General features: G+C 38.5%; 1 long non-coding RNA gene across 2 annotated transcripts in view; it reads left to right on the top strand.

The window, feature by feature from the left end:
• The window catches only part of LOC125486785, a 161,677-nt gene that overhangs the window by 29,143 nt on the left and 119,801 nt on the right, over positions 1–12,733 (top strand). For both annotated transcript variants that reach the window (XR_007265399.1, XR_007265398.1), the window contains exon 2: positions 2,377–2,422. This is a non-coding gene — a long non-coding RNA (uncharacterized LOC125486785). The remainder of the gene's footprint in view (positions 1–2,376; positions 2,423–12,733) is intronic.

The raw sequence follows: 12,733 nt of genomic DNA on the forward strand, positions 1-12,733 counted from the left end.
AGTTAGATCTTACATGCAATTCTGAGAGACATGACCTGACCATCTGTTTTACACATTGGTTGAAAGATAAGTGTTGGCCGAGGTATTTGCTCTTGTTTGTGTAATGCCAAGTGACACTTTATGTTCACCCAGGAAGACAGGCAAAGCTTCAGTTTAATGCTTCGTCCACAAAGCAATTCAGTATTCCATCAGTACCGCCCTGACATGTTAACCCAGACTATGTTGTTAAGTTTTCAGACAAGAATAAATCTAGAACCTTCCAATACAAAGACGAAAGATCCACTGAAGCACAGCTGACAACTTCTTAATTTCAGTTTGAGTCTTTTTACTGGAAGCATGACATTTTTAAGTGTGAAATTGCTCAGCAGGAAGGATGCAGAGTTAAGGGTTTAAGTTAATTGGAAAAATAACCAGACAGGAGCTGGAATAAAATCTTTTTTGTTAACGTAATGATTAGCTATGATCTGGAATGCACTCCCTAATGAGGTGGTGGAAGCAAATTCAATTGTAAAGTGAATTGGAAAATACTTGAAGTGGAAATATTGTGCAGTGCTATAAAAGAGCAAGGAAATGAAATTAACTAGATAGCAAAGAATTGGCATGATGGGCTGAATAGTCTCTGTCTTTTGATTCCATGATAAAGCATTGGACAGTAATCGTGCTCTTGCCATCATTTTGTAGTATCTTCCATTTCCTGAAACCTGAACTGTTGGGCAGACTGTCTCAACAGTTTGCAAAGTGAAATGTCATTTGTTTAAAGGCAGAAGTCTGACAGTCTATCGAAGGTTATTTGTTAACAATTATATGTCTATTAAGCAGTACTTGATCGGTCAATGTGCAAATAGCAAGATCTCTTGGGTTTACTTATTGACAGCTGCCTGCCAATACCCAGTCTAGTACGCTTCAGGAAGCACTTGCAGCACAAGGAGAAATTAGGTGGACAGAATAATCATTAGTTTAAAGTTTCTGAGGTCTAACATTATTTTTAGTTTGCATCATAGAATATAAGTTAGCAATTGTTCAAAGCAATGTGCTTTCTGAGAATGAGCTAATTATACTTGGCTTCACAGGATGAGGAGAACAGTTCGCCTACGTTTGAGATTGTGTTCAAATTTATTACAAACAGTGACATGTGTATAATGTACTATTGCAGTCCACTTGTGTTATGGTGCCCCACAGGTTACAAAGCCCTCCTCACTTACACTGCACAGCTCTCCACAGTTTGGCTCCCTTGTTCCAGTGTCGCCCACACTATCTGCCATATGCTAATAGACTGGTAGGACAAATGGTCATTCTCTATTGATTTATCCTTCATTGCAAAGCCAATGAGTAGCAGTACTGTGTGCTTAAAGTGCAGCAGTGCTAACAAATTTCAAAAAGACCATATCTTCCGCACCCTGATCTTAAATGATTGTCGTCTAGCTCAGAGGAGTAATGGACTGACATGTATCTGTCATCTTGCATAGTTGTGAATTATGGCCCATTTTCTTTGTGCTTTGTTGCATACACTTGAGGATATTCCCTCTGGTTACACCTTTATACGAAAGAAACTTGTTATAATGTCATCCTCATTTTCAAGCCACAATTGATCTGACCCATAACGTGACTGAGAACCCGTGGCATCTAGCCACAGACGTTTGAAGAAAAACGCTCTAAATGTCTCCATTTGATATAAGCAAGCTACGAAAGAATTAAAAGAAGCTCCCACAACGTGGAGGAGGAACACCTTGATCTGACTGGAGCCTCCTCTTCACATTGTCACGAATCTGAATGGCAGCACTGTATGAAACATGGAAACAATCAGCCATTTTGAAACATTGCAGATTATATAGATGAGCCTTCAAGGACATCATTACCCTCGGTCACTCTTAAAAATGTTAAGTATAACTGTAATGAAGGAAAATGTTTCCCAAATGCATGCTTTGCTTCAGATTTTAAAATATCCTTTCTTGAATCCTTTGAAGTGAGCAAACTTAGGAGAATGAGGGCCGACTGTTAAGCATCCCCTTTTACATTGCCTGTGCCAACAATAACATAACATTCAGCATTAAATCCGAGTACAATATTAATGATTCGCTAGAGCTTTCTTTTCCAGGATATCAGTAGCAACATCTCATGCTCACAGTGTTATTACTTAAAGTAACATTCTTCCTTTCATTGACCTAAATGGGTGACTTTTAATTGCTGCCAAACTAGTCATCTTTTAGGCTCTGAACAAGAATGTGAATTCTATTTGCGTTCCTATTTCTGGTTTTGTGTGTATGTATGTTTAACTATAATATCAGATATAGTAGCTTTGTCTAAAATCAGGCCAAACTCTCCCAAAAGATTATTGCACCTAAACAAGTGAATAATGTAAAGTGTGTTTTTTTTCAGAACGGATGCAGTTCCTCCCTTTCTAGTATCAATAGACAGTCTAACAGTGAGTACAAAAGCATTTTCTGTGTAATGATTTGAGCAGCAGTTTTTTTGCTGTCAGTTTATTTGGCAGATGACAGAAACATGTAAAGAAAATACACTACGTGTAAACACATCTGCGTCAATCACATTTATTTTTCTGTGGGCTTTGTGACAAAGTTAGTGTATGCTAATAATGATTTAGAGTGAGTCTGATGTCTTGCCTTTTTAAAATGGAATCTAAATAGTTCTCCCAGTGTGGTGTGGCATTGTCAGCATTTACTGAGACAGCTGGACATAAAGAGAGCTAGAACAAAGCTGCCTTCACTGTCATAGACTCAAGTAATACATTGGTATTCATATAATAAATGAGAAATAGATGATTAATTTATTTGTAAAACACTTCTGAGTAGGAATATATCTATTTCTGTCTTTTCAAGTTAAGTGCTATGTATTTGGAATGCACATTAACAAATTCACTCTGCATGCAATATTTTAAAATGGATGCCTGGGCTTTTGTTCCCTCAGGTTCATTGTAGATATTGTATGACAGAAAACTTTGGAATTGTAAAATACAGACTGGCACATTAAAAAGTTTCAATGTAGAAATTCAGAACAGCCCTCAGCTCAGGCCTTCTACAGACTATTGTCCTTCCTATAATCAGTATGGGCAAAGGGATGTATTCGGGATAGAAATGATATATTTTAAAGCGTAAATCAAACCCGCTGTGTTACTATTTGAGATATCCAATCAAAGAATGTAAAAAACAAAAATTCAAAAGCTCCATAATGGTAAAACATTGTCTTTTAGAAAATCTTATCAAATACATTCAGGGACACTTTATCATTGCTCATACTCCGTGCAATCCATCTGCATTCATAAACCGGCAGTATTCATGCCAGCTGTCATGTGTTATCAAAGCTCTGAAATATTTTACATCCATTAATTCGGAATTACTCCAATTACAAGCTTTTGGTGTGTCAAAGCCCCTGCACAACAGAGACGAGGTGCAGAGCACACTGACGCACCAATCACAGCGCTTCTCTGGCGTCAGGACCAGATGCAAGCAATTTACTTTTATTTCTGCATATTCAGTTCGAGGCAAGCTCAAGCTTCACCTTTGACCTCGAGCCTGCAGGATTCTAACCTCCCCAAATTAAACCTCTTTGCTCACTTATTCCTCTGCGCTCCTTCCCCTGCTAAGCATGCATTTCACTCCATAGCAACCCGAGGCGGGCGTGCTGGCTCATACGACCAACATAATCAGCAATTATTGGAGAAGGGGGAGGGATGCGGGTAGAAATACAGTACTATAATATTATTAGATGCCATACAGGAAGTACAATTGAGGTCTTTCCCTCACCAATGATTCTCTCACAGCCCGCACTGCACCATTTTTAACGTGGCAATCTTATCTCTCTGACAACAGCTCAAAATTCCACGTTTATTTTGCAGCCACCAAATATCAAGTATGGGTTGCAACGAAACAGACCTCTTTGAAGATCTTCTCCAAAGTATATTGTTGGCATCATAAACATCTAAAAGGTCATAGCTGGGAGGCACATTTATCCACACTATCCGCATATCATGATGATTAAACTTGTTTTTAACATTAACCTTTATCTGGATAATAACTGGGATTCGAACTGATGTGGTTTTATAATACACCAAGAATTTATTTATCTTATGAGGTGAGATTGCTGTGTATTTTAGTTAGGAGTTAAACTGAAAATTCATTAAGCAATTAAGACCTTCAATTTTTTTGCCTGTGGCAGATAGAGGTTTTGCTCTGAATTCCATGGGCCTGGATTATGTTTCTTCCTTACAATAGTGCTTTATATCGCTGATGAATATTAATTGCCAATCTCAGAATGCAGCAACATGGGTTGAGAAGAGGGGTAAGGAGGGGTTAATGTTAGGGGGTCAGTGGAGATGGTGGAGTGCTGGTGTGGGTCATCAGTTTTTCAGACCAGAAACGCTGAGCTTTCTTCTTCTTCTGCTCTCCACATCCCACATTCTGAAGCTAATTCCATCTGTCAAAAGCTCCTCCTCGCCTTTCTCTTCCGTTGCCTCCTCTCCAGCTTTGTCAATTCTTCTCCTCCTCTGTTCCTTGTCTCTGCTCAAGGGCCTTAACTATTTACTGGCACAGATTGTAGGGAGGGAAAATATGTCAATAACAGAGGAGGAAATGTAAAATAGGGAGGTGAAGAAGAAAATATTTAAATTTCCAATTCCCATAATGCTGGAATTTGCATTAATAAGAACAAAACTATGCAACTACTGAGAAGTAGCGATAAAAAAAAGTCTCACAAAAAAAGCATGGCATATTGCTCTGCTTGTCTCCAATGAAGTTCATCAATTATTGATTTTTACTGAATGATCTGAATATTTTACTGGCCAATCGACCTCTCAACATTTATGTCTTTACCTTCCAAATAGCCCATGATGAACAGGTTGGTGAAAAAGTGGAGGTCCCACTTGAAATTCTCCTCAAGATCTAGGTCGCTCTGCTATCCAGATTTCCAAGTTACTTTCTGTCAAATTACAAAGCTGCTTCTTCAACCTTAAAATAGCCAGAGGATATGTGGCCAGCTGCAACACCAATTTTACTTAATGATTTTAATTCACTACTAGGTAGTTCCAAGGCTGTATGATGTTATGTTTGATCAAAGTGAGCTAAGTTCAATTTCAGTTTATTTGATATCGCTGCATGTAGTGGTTAAGAAATCTCCAAGCCTCTTAACTCTTGTCCATTCTTTTAAGGACACCTCTCGATATTCTTAACATTATTATATAACTACAATTTGTTTCTTCCAATGTGAGATAGTTCACCATATGTGAAGCACTTTGGAGTTTCTGAAGGGTCCCGACCTGAAACGTCAACTTTCCTTCTCCTCTGATGCTGCCTGGCCTGCTGTGTTCCTCCAGCTCCACACTGTGTTATCTCTGACTTCAGCATCGGCAGTTTGCACTATCTCTCATGAGGTTTATTTGTATTTATATGTGTGTTAGCATCATTGACAAGACCGTAGTTTTGTTGCTGATGCTTAGCTTGCCTTGAGAAGACAGAATTGGGTAGACACCTTCTTGAAATATGTTGATTACAATATTTTCTGTCAGTTTTGCTGAAGCTACATTGCTTGCCAAGCTATTTCTGAGGACAGTTATGAATCAACCACATTGCTGTGGATCTGGATCACAGACAGATCAGACCAGACCAGACCAGACCAGATAAGGGTGGCAGATATCCTTCTCTAAACATCATTTGTAAACCAGTTGTGTTTTTTTTCCCAGCAATTATATATTTTCACAGACATAATGACTAATTTATCTTTTTATTTCATTCCACAGTTGGAATTTAAATTCCTTAGCAGCTTTTGGTGAGATTTGAATTAATGTTTATGGATTATCCATCCAGCATTATGATCCCAATTGGGGAACCACAACCCAAAATAGCTAAATTTGCTACATAAGCGACAAATGAAGAAATTACAAACAAGATTCTACTTTTTTGAGCTTTTGCTTTAACATGCACAAGAAACAGCTTGAATAAAAATGAATTAACAGGCAAATAAAAAAGATCAATTTATCTTTAAATAATCTTTACATTTTTGATACAACAAAGATACCATTTACATAACTACAACTATTTTCCATTGGCAGATGTGGCATTCCATCACTACACTGTCCCACAAGCTCCTGTTCTATACTCACATGGAGTAGGTTAAGAACACAATATGATGACAGCTTTAGTTTGCAAATTTCACAGATATAATTATGATCAGCAAGTTATACTTTCCTGTACACTCTCTTCCTCAGGTCATGATAGTCCTGATGGTGTAAGATTCCAGAGCTCCTTTTCAACTGACTGATTAATAACACTCTACTTCATGGTTTAGCCAATCCTGGGAAAACACTCCGCTTTTTAGCAAAGCTAAGCACTTCACATAACATTCCAGGTCTCAGATCAAGTGTGTCATCTTGAACCTCCAAGAGCTTCTGTCTCCTTTTCTGCCTAACAGAATGACAGACCTAAGGAGATTTGCTTCTTCTACTCCAAATAATTATCTGTGTTCTTCTGCCTGTCTGTGTCCTGTATGTCTTGTCTGGAGAAGAGGTGAATTTTTAAAACAAAGTTTGGTACAGCATTACATCCAGTTAGCAGCTGACAAACTACAAAGCTGAGTAACAGTTGTGAAAGAAACATCTTTGGACAGAAAACATCTCCAGAGAAATTAACACGACAATGTAAGTCTCAAAAAAAAAAACTTTTTGCTGCCAGTAGTCGAGGAAACAAACCTTAAAAAAGCAGTAAGAGCTGTAAAAGCTCACTAGTAGCCAAATCAACTAGCCTGAAATAAGGCTGATTATCAGACAAAAATCAAAAGAACTGTGGATGCTGTAAATCAGGAACAAAAACAGAAGTTGCTGGAAAAGCTCATCAGGTCTGGCAGCATCAGTGAAGAAAAGATCAGAGTTAACATTTCAGGTCCGGTGACCCTTCCTCAGAACAGCTGATCATGGTACACCCACAGTGGATTTCATTCCTAAAGGGAAGATATGTTTTCACATGGAAAACTAGGCAGAGAAGCTTTGTTAAGACTTCTAATTGTGAATTAACCAATTCCTAAAAGATTTAATTGATGCCAAATTTATCAACAGCAGATTAAAAAAAAAATTTTCAGGTACAGGCTCAAAGAAAATCGATTGACAAGGGGAAAAACAGATAAAAAATTTGCAATATCAGAGTCTCAACAGTGACGTTAGTGAAAACCTCATTATTTTGACAGAACAACTAAGTACTTTTATCGATATTATTAAATAAGATACAAAAAATTGGATGAAGAAAAAGAATATGAATCTGATTATATGGTGTTAAATTTAGTGTAAAAATATCTTGGACACCAAACATCAGCACGAATGACTTCATAGAAGTCATATTTGATACTAAAAAAAAGTCACCAAACCTTTTGAATGAAGCGGTTTTGGAGATATTCTAACCACAGGTCCTTGGGGAATCCTTCAGCTATCTTGGAAAAGGTATGTTTTTACTGGTTTCTAAGAAGACCCTGCTGAACTAGTAAAGGAAGCATGAAATTTACTTTGAAAACAGCATTTAAAAAAGTAGAAACAGCTTTCAGCTTTAGTACACACAACAAAAACTCAATAGCAACTTAATCAATGACTATTCCACAAGATAACAAAATTATCAACTATTTCAAGTTCCAGTCAACAATCAAATACTGCATAACATTTGCTAAGCTAATCTTTCTATAAGAAAAATGTAAGCCTCCTGATCTATTTGGTAAATCAATGAATTAGAAGATGTGGAAAGCACAGTTCTGAAGACTTACTTTAGCTTCTGGTTTGGACACCAAGTCAACAGGTACTTTCGTGCCTTGGAACAGAACCTTGAAGAAACAAATCAAAACTACAAGAGATCAAGCTTGATATAAAGAACAACAGTGCATGCACTGACTCCTTCATTTCTCCCTGGGGGAACTTCAGTACTTTCTAGGGAATGTCATTTGATGCTAATAATGGAGCACAAGAATAATAATTGTAAACATAATTCTCTACAGTTACATCTATGCATATTGCTTCAACCTGCTCAATTGAATTTCTGAGCTAACACAAGCCAGCAGAAAACAATGAAACCATAACTTTACCTCAAGTGTTTTTACAACTTAATGTGGACTTTCCATATTTACCTATCACCACAGACAAATCAAATCAAAGACTTAGAGAAGACTAAGAGAGATAAGGAAAGAAATGTAAGGCAAACTTTTTTATAGAGTCATAGTCACAGAGGTCTGCATCACAGAAAATGGCCCTTCAGCCCATCAAGCCTATGCTGGTCAAAAATAACCACGTAACTATTCTAATCCCATTTTCAAGATAGTAGCCCATTACCTGTATGTCTCAGTATTGCAAGCGTCTCTCTAAATACTTCTTAAATGTTATGAGAGTTTCTGCCTCTACCACCCTTACAGGCAATGAGTTACAGATTCCCATCTCACCAGCCGCTGGGTTAAAAAACATGCTTTCTCATCCCCTCTAAATCTTCTGCTGCTTATGTTAAATCTATTCTCTCGGTCATTTATCCCTCCAACAAAGGGATACGTTTCTTCCTGTCTACTTTGTCTATGCCTCTGATAATTGTGTATGTCTCAGTCGTATTTCTCCTCTATCTCCTCTGCTCTGAGTGAAACAACAATAGCCTGTCCAATCTCTCTCCATAACTAAAACACTCCAGCCCATACAACACCCTGGCAAATCTCCACTGCACCGTCTTCAGTGTAATCATGTTCCCTTCTATCATATGGATTCCAGAACTGCACAGAATGCTCTACCTGTGGCCTAACCAACATTATATACACTTCCCCAGCATAATCCCTCTGCTCTTAAACCTTATGCCTCGGCTAATAAGTGCAAGCATTCCATATGCATTGTTAACCAGTTTATCGACCTGGCATGTTACCTTAAGGGATCAGTGAGTATGCACACTAAGATCCCACTGATCTTGGTGCTCCTAGGTTCTACTATTAATCATTTACTTTGGGATTACATTTGGCATGGACTGGTTGTACCAAAGGGTCTGTTTCTGTGCTGTACGACTCTATGACTCTACATATTCCCTTGCCTTGTTATAAAAATGAAGTAATCTAAATCACTGATTTGACAATATATATACCTGTTAATAAATGTTTATATTGGGAAAAAACTTCTTGCAGATGAGTATTAAGTGCTTCAGGATCCTGGAGTGATGATGTCACAATGCTGCACATCACTGAGTATGAATAGTACAGTGTAGGCGGAGTTGGGAAACTCTAAACTGGGCAATTCACATGAGTATATGGACATAAACATACAAAGAAGGTGGGTTAGTCCTTATCTAAAGTAACTACAGGTCAGAGCTTGGCATATCTATGATAAGCATATATAGACATATTTAATATTAATGTGTAATAAATAATGCTACTTTGAAGCCTAAGGCTGAAGGCAGTTCTTAACATTGCCTTCTCCTCAACATGTCTGTCTCAAACTCAAATTCAACATCATCAAACCACATGATAAAAGAGTCTGTATGTATTTTAAGGAAGCATTTGACAAAGTACCACATAATTGGCTGGTTAATCAAATTGAGATACATGGAATAGAAATGACATTGTCAGCTTGGATTAAAAAATGACTAAAAGGCAGAAAACAGTTTTCACAAATGGCTGTTCTCCAGAATGGAAGATAGCAGATAGTGGTGTTAGTCAAGAGTAAATGTTTGAATCACTGCTGCTTTTGATGTATATGAATGACTTGAATATTACAATGCAGAGTGATGCTGAGAAATGGCTTGCTCTGCCATTCAACATGATCAGGACTGATCCTCTATCTCTGTGCCATTCCCCAACTCTCTCCCATACCTCTTGACAACTTTAGCTTCTAGAAATCTATTCATTTCTGAAATATATTAAATGACTTCTTCTTCAGAGCCTTACACGATAGAAAGTTCAACAGGTTCACTACCATCTGAGTGAAGCAATTTCTCTTTATCTCTTTTCAAAATGGCATCCTCTATATCCTGGGACCATAACTTGGTGTTCTGGACATCCTGACCAGGGGAAACCTCATTCCTTCAATCAGTCTGTCCAGACATTTATATTTGTCAATGAGATCTCCTCTCATTCTTCTGGACTCCAGTGAGTCAGGTCAATCCAAACCATTCTCATTGGACAAACCAACCATCCCAGGAAACAGTCTGGTAAACCTTCAATACATTCCCCACTATAGGAAGCCTGTGGGCCTGGTCTCACTAAACTCCTGATCAGCTGAAGTAAGACTTCCTCACACTTACACTAGAGCCGTCTTGCAATGAAGGCTAGCATGTCATTGTTTGCGCCTTCTCCCCGTGTCTGCCTGGGTTTCCTCTGGGTGCTCTAGTTTCCTCCCACAGTCCAAAGATTTGCAGGTTAGGGTGGATTGGCCATGCTAAATTGCCCATAGTGTTCAGGAGTGTGTAGGTTAGGTGCATTAGCCGTGGGAAATGCGGGGTTATGGGCAAAGGCTACAGGGATGGGTCTGGTTGGGATACTCTTTGAGGGTCAGTGTGCGCTTGTTGGGCCAAATGACCTGTTTCTACATTGTAGGGTTTCTATGGATTCTATGTCATTTATCTTCCTAACTGCTTGCTGCACCTGATTGCTTGCTTCCAGTGGCCAGATTGCAAGAATACTCAGGACCCTTTGTACATCAACATTTCCCAATTTGTCAGCATTTAAATAGTACTCAGCCATTCTGTTCTTCATACCAAAATAGACAACTTCACAATTATACTGCATCTGCTGGGCATATGTCCACACAGTCAACATGTCTAAATTGCCTTTGAAGGTTCTTTATTGCCTTACTCACCACTCACAATCTTATCTAGTTCTGTAGCATTAGTAAACTTGGAAAATTTGCAGCTGATTCCCTCATCCAACTCATATATATAGTGAATAGCTGGGCCCTGTGCCCTCAAGTGCTGCAGTGCCTCATATTCCACTCCAGAAAATACCCAGTTATTCATACTCTCTGTTTCCTTTCTGTTAACCAATTACTCAACCCATGCCAATATATTACCACCAAAGTCATGTTTTACACTTTTATCTCCTGTGTGAGAAAAAGCCTTTTTAAAATCCAAATACACCACATCTGCTGGTTCTCCCTTGTCTATTCCTCCAGTTACATCGTCAAGAAACTCCAGTCAGTTTGTCAAACATTACTTCTGTTTCCTATATCCATGTCAACTTTTTGTAATCCTGTTGGTGTTTTCTAAGTGTCTTGTCATAACATCCTTTGCAATAGACTCCAGCATTTTCCCTACTACTGATATTGCAGAAACTGGTCTGTAATTTCCACTTTTCCCCCTCCCTCCTTTTTGAATCATTGTATTACATTTACCAACTTCCAATCTGCCGGAATTGTTCCAGAATCTACAGAACTTTGGATGATAGCAACCAAGACATCTACTATTTCCATGGGCTATCCTGAGATATAGTTTATAGGCCCTGGGGATTTATTAGATTTCAGTCTTAACATTTCTTTTCAAACTAATATTAGTCTCCTTCACTTCCTTTTTCAAAATAGACCCTTGATTCCTTGCTTTTCTTGAAATTTATTTGTGTCTTCTTCTGTGAAGACAGAACAAAAATATTTGTTTAATCGCTCTTCCATTTCAGTGTTCTCCATTATCATTTTTCCCTTTCAGGCTGGAAGGGGCCTACATTTTCCTTCATACTTTTAAAATCTTTTTGGACTTACAAAAGGAGCTCTTACACTTCAATTTTCTTTTCCTTGCAATTTTACTCATATTCATTTTTTACCCTCTTTGTTCTCTTTTGTTGAGTGCTAAACTGCTCCCAGTCTTCAGGTTTGTTCATTTTTCTCGCAATTTTATTCCTTGGTTCTAATACAATACTCTCCTCAATTTCTTTTGTCAACCATGTCTAGGTTACCTTTCTTTTAATGTTCTTTTACCTGAGAGGAATCTATTACTGCTACAATACTCCAGCGTTCCCAGCTCAAATGATGTGTTATCCATGAAAGTTTCAGTTTTGATTACTCACTACAGTGACTCCTGATCTGCTCCAGTTTGGGTGTTGATATCAAAGGGATGGCTCCGCCTTTGGAAGCAAACTTCTCTGAGCAACATAAGTAATTGAGCAAAAATCGCATGTTCAGAAGTAGATACATTCACAGAGGCACAATTGGGTGAAGCAATATTAAAAAGCTACTTTGTTATGCGACCTCAATTCCAGAAATAAAGGAGAATAAAATGATTGGAGAGAACATGGGAGAGCAACGGGAGAAGGGGCAGGAGACAGGAAAGAACCAAAAGGCTGACATGGAGTGAAAACTGTGAGACAACTTGGTTCTGTGCTGAGATAAAGTCATAGAATCATGGAGATATACAGCACGGAAACTGACCCTTCCGTCCAGCTTGGCCATGCCAACCAGATATCCTAAATTAATCTAGTCCCATTTGCCAGCATTTGGCCCCGTATCCGTCTGAACCCTCCCTATTCATTTACCCATCCAGATGCCTTCTAAATGTTGTAATTGTACCAGCCTCCACCACTTCCCCTGGCAGCTCATTCCATGCAAGCGCCACCCTCTGCATGAAAATGTTGCCCCTTAGGTCCCTTTTAAATCTTTTCATTTCACCTTAAACCTATGCCCTCTAGTTTTGGACCCTGGGGAAAAGATTTGGCTATTCACCCTATCTGTGCCCCTCATGATTTTATAAACTTCTATAAGGTCACCCCTCAGCCTCTGGTGTTCCAGATAAAATAACCCCAGTTT

Source organism: Rhincodon typus, chromosome 33 (genome assembly GCF_021869965.1).
Source record: "Rhincodon typus isolate 14 chromosome 33, sRhiTyp1.1, whole genome shotgun sequence".
In the NCBI taxonomy this organism is placed as follows: domain Eukaryota; kingdom Metazoa; phylum Chordata; class Chondrichthyes; order Orectolobiformes; family Rhincodontidae; genus Rhincodon; species Rhincodon typus.